This window comes from Macrobrachium rosenbergii, chromosome 20 (assembly GCF_040412425.1).
Source record: "Macrobrachium rosenbergii isolate ZJJX-2024 chromosome 20, ASM4041242v1, whole genome shotgun sequence".
Classification (NCBI taxonomy): domain Eukaryota; kingdom Metazoa; phylum Arthropoda; class Malacostraca; order Decapoda; family Palaemonidae; genus Macrobrachium; species Macrobrachium rosenbergii.
The window spans coordinates 39181505-39192500 of NC_089760.1; the positions used below are offsets into that span (position 1 = coordinate 39181505).

Consider the following 10996-nt stretch of genomic DNA (forward strand, 5'->3'; position numbering starts at 1 on the left):
GTCCATTCTCCAACATCAATAGTTTTAAGGTACCTTGGATTTGAAGGAGCCCCTACTCATTGCTCTCCTCCCCCCATATGGTACTACGTGGCTTTCGCCTGTGGCCATATGCGATTTTTAACCTCTGGAACTCACTTCATGGGTGGCATTCGGGTCGAGACATCCACAAATATTAGGTTACGTAATCAGTATAAACTTTATTTGAACAGCATTGAAAAGCTAAGAGAATTTGAGAACTTTGTAGCGAAATATTTAATGTAACTGTTAATAAATCAAATCAAAATGACTTTACCTGTGATATACTCTCATTTTCTCCACACATACAGTATATATATATATATATATATATATATATATATATATATATATATATATATATATATATATATATATATATATATATATATATATATAATATATATATATATATATATATATATATATATATATATATATATATTATATATATATTATATTTTACCTTATTTTCATCATCTCATCAACGTACAGAGTTCCTTACATAATTATGCCGTGTATTCCTTGTCTCAAATGCGTTCCATCTTTTTCGAAATTCCCGAGGCATATTCAGTGAAAAGATTTTTATCAGTTTTCGACCTCGACTCAATATTTTCTCCAGAGAGTCCCGGCAGTATTCGGGACAGGAGGAACTGTCCAGAAACCTCTCTCTCTCTCTCTCTCTCTCTCTCTCTCTCTCTCTCTCTCTTTCATCTCTCTCTCTCTCTCTCTCTTTCATCAGTATGAACTCTGCTGTTTGGTTGGTCCGCCGCTTCAGTTGTTCTTAATTGGAACTAATGAAGCTTAGGACGCACGAGGAAATTTCAAGATGATGCTTGATTGCCGCCATTGGGAGGTTTTTCGAGCAGGGGGCACTTTCATGCTTAAGAAACCTTCATGTGTGTATGTGTATATATATATATATATATATATATATATATATATATATATATATATATATATATATATATATATATATATATATATATATATATATATATATATATATATATATATATATGTATATATAATATATATATATATATATATATATATATATATATATATATATATATATATATATATATCTGCATTTATAAAGAGAGAGAGAGAGAGAGAGAGGTGAATTGGCATATAGTAAAAAAAAACCTAACGTTCTTTCATGTGTGTTTGTCAATATGTATTGAAGGTGCGCAAGCATTTATGGACATCCGAAGACATACGCACGTACACATGTATAATATACACAATATTAATGTTACATGAAGAGCTTTTGAAGCAATCGACAAAGACAAAGAAAAGCATAAAAGTAATCCATAAATATTTAAAAAGCAATTGAAAATGTTGTAAGGAAGGCTTGCACTTGAACGAAGAGGATATAACAATATCGTTACATTTATATCCTCAATATCAGTGTGAAGGGGGTAACTACTGGAATGATGGAAGAGATGGTGAATTTTACCTGTGGCTATATTTTTACTTTTTTTTTTATTGTCTCTTAGGTGCGAAGTAGAGAGTGCCTTCACAATAAAATATTTTTGTTTTATTTTTGGGGGTTTATAGAGTTAAGAAACATATATGGAGGTATGTTTCAGCTCCATTTCTGTTTATGTATGATATTGTATTAAAGGATAGTTTTATTATAATGTTGCATAATAAAAGTTAAACAGCGACAGAATCTTTAGATATGGAACTGTACTTACTTATGATCTCATGATCTTATGTCATTTGTAGTCTGTCTCTCTCTCTCTCTCTCTCTCTCTCTCTCTCTCTCTCTCTCTCTCTCTCTCTCTCTCTCTCTCACACACACACACACACACACACACACACACACACACACAGACACGTCTTACGAAAAGTTCAGTCGTAAGCTAAGAATGCGGTGATACCAGAATTTCCAAAATCATCATCATTATTAATTATTTTATTATCTGCTTATTATCTGATCACCAGTGTTAAGTATATTATTATCCTATTGTGATCGGCTCAATGTTTGTACGAGAATAAAAGTTTCAGTCCAAAAGCAAGTACTTTTGATAGTTAATTCATTTTATTCTGTCGAGTATTTCCACCTCATAAAATCAGGATGAGCTTATCCCAAATGTTATTGACGTCGGCAGGAGTCATTAACCTCCAAAGATGATCCTGAGGTGGAAGTCAGGACACCCGCAGCTCTCAAAGGCCTTTCCGGGGAGGTCCTTGTCTGCATTTGAAGCTAATTGACATGGCAATAATGCAAAGGGGGGTGGGAGGAAGGGGGGGAAACGAGACACTTCCACCTTTTACCCCTCCTGGATCATCCACCCGAAAGGAAATTATTGCAGATTTTACAATTAAGCAAATGATTTTGATCGGATGATATTGATCAAAGCGCCTACTGCTGTCGTAATGACTCTTTCTTTAATTGCATGATTTCGGATCGTTCTATTCATCCGAAGTGATGAGGAAATTATACCGAACAGGAGGTTGATTACAATAATCTTGTTTTATGAGACCTGACGATGACTTAGTCGCTGGATTTCTGTTAAAATCTAGTGAATATGATGGCATTTTACATCTCTTTAGATTTACTGCTGTGGTAGAATATAAAGGATTAAACATCGTCGTTCCTTGCTTTTTCATCTGTTAACATAACGTAAATTAATAGCAATTACATTATTGCAAGGCCAGGAGATACCAAATATTAAAATAATCTGTGTCTCATTACTGAGAGATACTTGTCAAATTCAACAGATTTATGAAGACAAGGGTTTTTTTCCGGCTTTTCTCTATTTATCAGATATGTTTTATTATTAATAGTTGATATTTAATTATTGAAATCAGACTGGAGATCGGTCACTTCCTTCAGTTGTGTGTGTGTGTGTGTGGTGTCTGCGCGTTTTAATTGTTATTATTTTACACATAATGCTAAGTTTATTTGTCAGCTTAAAGTTAGTTTTTAATACTACGAATTCAACATAAGTAACAGATTATTGGTGTAAATACAAAATCTGTATTTCGAGTGTAGCTGTGATGCAGTTTTATTATTTGGTACAATGGAGTTTTTCTCGTTTTGAATTGTGGCGCGGAAACAATAACGCTCGTGCAAAGGAGTCTGGATTTAGTAAAGCTAGGGCAGGCAGGCCAGCCAGGGCACTGAGGGCAGGTGATACACACTTGCTCATGTTGTCCCAACGAGTTCTCACATTCCGTGTAGCGGGTTTTAATCTTTTTCAAGTTGTCGCCAAAGAATCATTTTTATTTAAGTGAATTATGAGTGATGGAGACAAGTGGCCTTTGGGAAAAGGTGTGTGGCAAAATGTGGATAATTACTAAACTAAAACAGGTGAGAGAGGTGGCCGTTCCTTACCTTAGGCCTAGTTCAGTGTATTTCTCGGGTTTTCATCTTCCTTGTTTTGGTGAGCATTCGTCATTGTAATTTGAGGTTTCATTTTGCTCTTGACTGCATCATGACTACGTTAAAATATTAATTCTGTCCGAAAGTCACTCATGATGTTAGCCTAGTATAACTTTAGGTGCATTTATATTTTTGTCCGTTTCTTGGTAATTGTTGCTTTTAAAACTGGTATCGAGTATGAGTGTAGTATAGTATTTCTTATAGTGTTTGGTGTAATTTTGATGAATTTAACATTTCCGTCGAAAATTCATGGCCGTTGCATCACACACACTGCTTAGTGTGTGTGTAATGTATTACCCTTAAACTAGAGATTTAGTATAACGCAGTCTTCCTCATCCTAGACTATCTGAAGTCGCCAGTTGGACCCCTTTACAACCTAACCTAAGACGCCTCACCCAGCATGACAGGAAGGAAGGGCTCTTCTCATCTTCCTCAGAAACCTGACCTAGGTGGTTATAAATCATATAAACAACATTCAGTTACTTATTTGCCATCCTCTTGGTATATATCCCCAGATGGAATGCAACCCAATTGCTTTTCACCTCTCCCCAACCTAACCTAACCTAACCCCAAGGTGTGGTTGTGCACTGTGGTATGTAAAGAGTTGACCAAATAATATCGACTGAAGTTTTAAATTTGTCCAAATTACTTCAGAAGCCACCAGAAAAACCATATTGAACGCTTAAAATTAACTGCCTTCTAAGTAGCCCAGTCTAATCGCCATTTTCAGAATCTGTACACCTCTAAGTACATTATAGGAATAAAGAGCTGTCTGCACTTGGGCACCACACTGAGTCCATGCGCTCTGATTTATAAACAGATACATTAAGCAACATTCTTTTGCACCCCAGATCGGGAAGATTAGGTTAAGAAAGTATAAGTTAGAACGCACCTCAGTAAATTTTTTTTTCCAGCAATAGAAGTAGTTATCAAAATCGGTTTTGGTCGAATGTTCATCGTTCTCTAGAAGTTACATAAATAGCAGTACATTACATATAACTTTTGTACCAGATAGTGTTTTATGTTGAAAAAAATAACTCATAACTGGGGTAACTTTAATAACTTTCTTTGCTGCAGATGTGGAATAGTAGGAAAGTTATTCAGATTGACAAGGTAAAAAGAAACAGTAGAAAAATAACTCCAGTAATTATGGGTGTGTTGTAAAAATTTACGGAGAAATTCTTGTTAATGTATGAAAAGAGACCACTAGTGCGTAAGAAATGCTCCAAATGAATTTTAAGAAAATTTCATGCAACTGCCAATCCTCCTTTTAATAATATGGCAGTTGGTTCACTGTTAGAATGAACAGTTGTGAAAAAGTAAACCTTCTAAAATTAAATTTTTTGAATTTTCATGTCATGGTCAAATATACAGAATGCCACTATCTGACATTGCCAACATTTTTTCCCAAGTATAATTTTGAGTAGAAATTTCAAGCACATAATGTTTATGAATTCAAGCTTCCGTTGTGACAGGTTAGAATGTTGTGCTTGATATATGACTGGCCAGGGTGTACCGTTCGTATGACTCGGTGGGGTATGAACCTTGTTTGAGTTAGGCTGCGTAACTTCTGTGGCCCGGGAACAAATTGGGATGAAGTGTCAAGTTATTTTAGCAGTATTTGCTTGCATTATTTTCCAAGTGCTTCCCCGAACTTTATCACGCTGCTGGTTTTCAGGAAGTTTTTATTATGTTTGTTTAAATTGTAAAGGATTCAAAGTTCATTAAAAGTATAACCATAATACACTTAACACCCTCTTGAGTCGTTCGCTGTCATTGGTGCTCTCGTTCCTGGTATCGGTAAGCTTTAGGAACATTCGCTGATATTTAGAAAGCGAGAACTAATTAAAGAAATACGTGTTTAGAATCCTTGTTTGTGTTTTGGGTTTAAGTGGTGAAGTTGGCGCCTTCTTTATGTAAAGCGAAAAGATAAATACGCAAGAAATACGAACTGCGAACATGCGTTGTTTCCATTTGCTTTCAAGCTTTATTTTTTATTAACAGTTTTCGTCTATCCGAGTTACCTGTTATAACTTTTTTCTTGTTATAGCTTACCTGTTATAACTTGTAACTTTTTCTTGTTATAGCTTATTTATAGTGGAGTGGTTTATAATCAACCTAGAATTTTACGATTTATTTATTATGAATTAGAAAAATTAAGCAATGTACATGTTGAGGTCTGATATATCTTGAATAAAGTATATAGGTTTTATGAAAAAACTGCTGAGTTTTAGATAGTTGAAATTTGCAGACAGCTGAGTTAATGCCTTTCCTGTTGTGTGAATATTAATTATTGTTGACGTTTCATTAGCGGAAGCTTAGTGGTATGATATTTGAGATTTATTTTCAGTCTGATCTTGACATTTTAAAGAAATCACCTTGTATTTTGCTCTGAAATTCGTGACTTTGAGAATAATTGTTGAGCAGTATTCTTGCAGTGAGCCTCAGATATTTTGTTACATTTAAGTTGTAAAGTTATTTTCACTTCATTTTTGTTTTTAGTTCAGGAAATGGTCGGATCGTTACATTCATCATAAGAAACAACAGACTTTGAAACTAGACTATTGCAACGTTGAAGTGCCTTTTATTTAGGCGGAATCTAAATAATATCTGTTAAAGACAGACCATTTAATAGATACTCATTTGTAATAATTAAGTATTGTTTGCCCTTATTAATTTCGCTGAATATACGTTCCTCTCTCTCTCTCTCTCGCTATCAAGCCCGTGTCTCCTCTCCTTTACAGAGGATATAACCAGGTCTCTTGGCATGGCTTGGAAGACGGGGGGGTGGGGAGGAAAGGAGCTTAGGAAGCCGAGCCGAACTGAAGCCTTATTGGGCTTAAGCTCTTGATTTGAATTAACGACTCTCGTAATTAAAGGCTCCTCCGCAGAAGACGAACGGGAGATATATAATATTAGCTCGAGCTTCGGCGGATCACTCACCTCTCCTGCTTTGGTTGTCTTGCAAGTTGTTCTTGATGCGTATCCAGTTTGAAGTGTCCGAACACCAGGGTTGTTATAAGTAAGCGACAGTATGTGGGTAGTTTGTTTTCTGGAGGGCTGTTTTATTTTTAGTTTCTGTTTCTGGGGGAATCGACCGAACGTGTTTGCTGCTATAATTTTGTGACAGAATGGGTGTCGTAGGTTATATACGAGAACCCAATTTCAGCTTGTAGAGCTTAGTAAAAAGCGTCAGTGGTTTCAGTCCATCTCTTGTTGATGCAATAATAATGTGTGTATATATATATATATATATATATATATATATATATATATATATATAGATAGATAGATACATATAGATATTATGTGTACTGTATGTATGTATGATGTATGTATACAAAATTTTTATTATTGTATCAACAAGTGATTCTGCTGAAGAAAACACTGATGCTTTTAACGAAGCACTGCTATGTGAAAATGGAGTGGAACAGTTTATGGAAGACACAGATTTAGGAAATACGAATGAGATTGCGACTCGCGTGGTCAGTTTTTATTATTCCAATAAGGTGGTCATTTTAGTAGCACATTTATGTATAAGGATACCTACAAATACACTTGGTCATCACCTGATGGAAACTATTGCAGACAAAGGGACTATATTATGGGCCGATGCCACTGAAGAATATGGGTCGAATGCCTGAATCATTTTGCGGCACCCGAAATATTGGATGAAGTGGATGACATTGATGAACCATTTGTAGATCAGGTCAAGGATTTTATCCAGGAGGGTCTCAGGCTCGAACTTGAGTCCCAGGCTCAGCAGTTCCTCCTGGTCTCTTGTAAGGGTAGTATTAGCTAGGTTGATTAGCATTCCTCCTGTTGCACCATATTGGGTCGCCTTGAGAAACGCAGAACATCATCTCGGTTTCCATTTACCCTCATAACTTTATTTTTGTACACCTTTATCCGTCAGCTTGCCCCTCTTGCAAACAATTTCGAACTCTTTTACTGGTTTGTGCAGTTTTTCTGCACTGTCCCGTGTTAGTAATGCATCTGGAAACGTCAACAATTTTACACTATTCACAACTTATTTTCTTGCTCCACAACTGGGCACTTACATCTAGTGTCATTTTCCTGACTTATCGCATCATTCAATCCATAATTTTGTTAAGTAAATATGAAAGGCATATCACAACCTTGTTTCAGTCCATCTTTTACATCAGCTACTTATTCTAACATGCTTTGCTCACATCATGACTTTTAAAGCTTGCAACCACTGATTTGTACCTTACATCTCAAAACCCTCCATTGATTTTCTCTTGAACTGTTATTTCCTGGGGTGTATGCATGCCAGATTACTCCTTTCAGTTTACTTTCAAATTTCTCACATGACTATTTACTAAGAAAGGTTATGGTCTTGTATTTCTTACAGTCGCGTTGATCATTTTTACCCTTATATAATCGAACAGCCGTTCATGTCGCTCATTCTTTCACAATCTTTCCCTCAACCTTCATTCAGACTCGCCTCATAAACCCTAGTCAAGCATTCAATCGTATTATCACTACCGTACCGCTGCTCCCACTCGTAATCCTATCGACTCTATTCTGCAACCTAGAAAGGCGAGGACTATATATAGGTTGTCTTTCAAGGTTAGGCGTGGTATTGTTGCAGATTGTTCAAGGTTAGGCGTGGTACTGTTGCAGATTGTTCAAGGTTAGGCGTGTTATTGTAGCAGATTGTACTAGAATTAGGATGTTCTTAAACATAAATTTCATCCATATTGGTATTGCGTTCTCTCTCTCTCTCTCTCTCTCTCTCCAAAACCTCATGTATGATTCGTCAGTTTTTACGACCAGTGGCTCATGGTTTTGGAAAATCATATGAAAACCACGATCGCTCTGAAGTTAAAAAAAAAACACTTAAATAATTTTGTCATTCATTTTGTTTGATTTAATCGGAACTGAAATACTCAAAATACTAAACGGTCACGGAAAAGGGGGTCAGGGTCAATTTGCTCAGTCAATTCTGGCGGTCTTTGTAGTCGTAACTTCATAATTTAAATGGGAATAGATGCCTCCGGAAAAGTTTGGAAAAATGGTCCTACAAAAGAGTGCCAGTGCCGGTGTAATTCCTAACTGGATTTCACTCATTACCTCTCTTGACATTGTTACCAAGTAAATTTGCATGAATTGTTCGCAGCTTTATGACCAATTTACGCCCGTTGAGAGGATAAAGTGAGGGGATTATTTTCTCCTTTTTTTGTTTCTTTGGTTTATTTGTGACGATTCGTGGATTGTTTTAATTGAGATAATGTCAAAGGTAATTAAACTGTGGAGTTGTGTTGTCCTTTTTTTGGTTCACACACCTGTTAGCGTTTAAAGTGTCCTGTAGTTAGTTTAACTTTTCGTTAATGTTAGATTTATTCCAGTAAAAAATTTATACGTGCGTTCAAAGATTTTATCCAGGTGACTTCGAGTTCACCTTGGGAAACGTGTCTGGATTCATCTTGTATGATTCCCATTTGTAGGCTACCTCCTAATTTTATTAGCCCCTCCTGTTGATTATTGTTCTTTGATGTGGTGGTTTGACGTCAGTTTATATAAATCAAACAATCAATCATTATGTCGAGGTTGCAGTAGAAGGAGGCTGCAACCTGATTACAGGGACAGTTATATAAAAAAGAATGTTCTATGCTTAGCTCAGTGTAAAACTGCTGCAAGTACAGTCGATAATGAGGGAAAAGCGAGTTGAAAAATACTTATAAGTGGAATGGAAACATGGAAACTGAAAAAGGTGAAGGGATTATAATGGACAGGTTTCTGTAAATATATGATTAAAAATTGTGGGGGGAAGGGGGGGTGGACTGTTGAAAGAAGGAATACAAAAGACAGCAGGTATTTTTGGCTTGACATTAGCTAAAAAAAAAAAATTAGTGTGTGAGAAAGGTGGTGAAATCAAGATGAACAAAGGCCCATTGAAGAGCCTTCAAGCTCTGGCAGAAGTAGACAAAGAACAGAGTTGTACGAAAGGATTGGGGGTGTTAGAAAGCCTTGTATAATCAAGCATAATGTATGAGAGATGAAACTGGACAATTAAACCTGCAATGAAAGATAGTGGAACAACGCAAGCACTGATATCAAAATCACCCGAATAAAAGTTAAGTATATCTTAGTTTTACCAGACCACTGAGCTGATTAACAGCTCTCCTAGGGCTGGCCCGAAGGATTAGACTTTATTTGACGTGGCTAAGAACCAATTAGTTACTTAGCAACGGGACCTACAGCTTATTGTGGAATCCGAACCACATTATACCGAGAAACGAATTTCTGTCACCAGAAATAAATTCCTCTAACTCTTCATTAGCCGGCCGGAGAGTCGAAAAGAAAATGAAAAAGTGTAGGATGCTAATATGACAGAAGTGTGTAACTACAACATATTTAGATTCACGGCTAATGTGTTAGGAAGTTCATATTACCAAGGAAGAATCTGTGAAAATATGTATTGTCCAGAGGCAAGGAAATAGACAGGGATCTCAAAAATTGAGACAGTTTGGCCATGTGATAAGATTGAGGAACAGTCACAAAAGTAGTAACTCCCCAAATAACAATGCGAAAACCAGTGGGAAGGTCCCATAATTCTGAAGATGGAAAACTTGGCAGGACAAATTAAGCACAGAAGAATGCTGAGAACTTAGTTCAAGTAAAGCCTTGTAAAGGGGAAACCTGTCTTGAAAATGCAATGATGGTGATACTTGCATTTTCTGTAGTGTTTTGTTGTGAAAGTGGGTGTTTTCAGAGTGATGGGAAAAATGAACTTTATATACTTCTTCTCCATGGTGACATACATTGTCAAGTAGTCATCAGGTTGGAGAATTAGTCGTGTTTTAAAGTTTATTTGGCAATTGTTTAAATTAATGTTAATTCATAAATAGAATACGAGCCAATATTTTTTCATTATTTTGACGGGGCGGTGAGGTAGTTAAGTATTTATATTCCTTAAAAAAGATTAACGTCATAATTGCTCATTGGCAAGGCCGCAGAATCCTTAAGTATCATTGAATATTTATACCATATAGCAGAGTTCCGTAAGGAAAAAATAAAGAAATAAAATACCCAAGATCTAAAGTTAACCAAATATTCGAGTATATTCATTAACATTTTGCCGAAACGTTTCTACCAAATCTATCCAAATTTTTTATTTAGGAGGACATACAAAAGACTCATAATATAGCAGATTTGTCGTCTCTTCGTCGTGAATGAATATTAATGAATATCCCTCAAGCTTAGAGTTTAAACACATTTCAATTTTACTGGACATGGCATCGCGAACGTAATGAAAGAAACAGGATAAAGTGGGATCCTTACTTACAAGAGAATTCTGGAAGTAACCAAATTGCCTTCCTTTTGAAGTTGCTCCAACTGGAAATTTCGAATATTTTTTTAGTCAAAGAGCCAATTTTATTCCTACACTAAGTGAAAAGGACCGTGTTAACTCTGATTTCCACTTCAGTTACTTTTTTTGAAAATGGAAAAGAGAGAGGTTTTAGTAAACACTTTTATTGTCCACTGCTGTATCTCGATAGCTTATGGCAAGGCAGGCCTTTCAATAAAGTGGAGGTGATTAGAATCAGTTTACCCACT

At 35.9% G+C, this 10996-nt stretch overlaps 1 protein-coding gene across 1 annotated transcript in view; it reads left to right on the top strand.

Annotated features, from left to right (window-relative positions):
* kon (chondroitin sulfate proteoglycan 4-like protein) overlaps positions 1-10996 on the top strand; it is a 194472-nt gene that overhangs the window by 162894 nt on the left and 20582 nt on the right. The window lies entirely within an intron of this gene.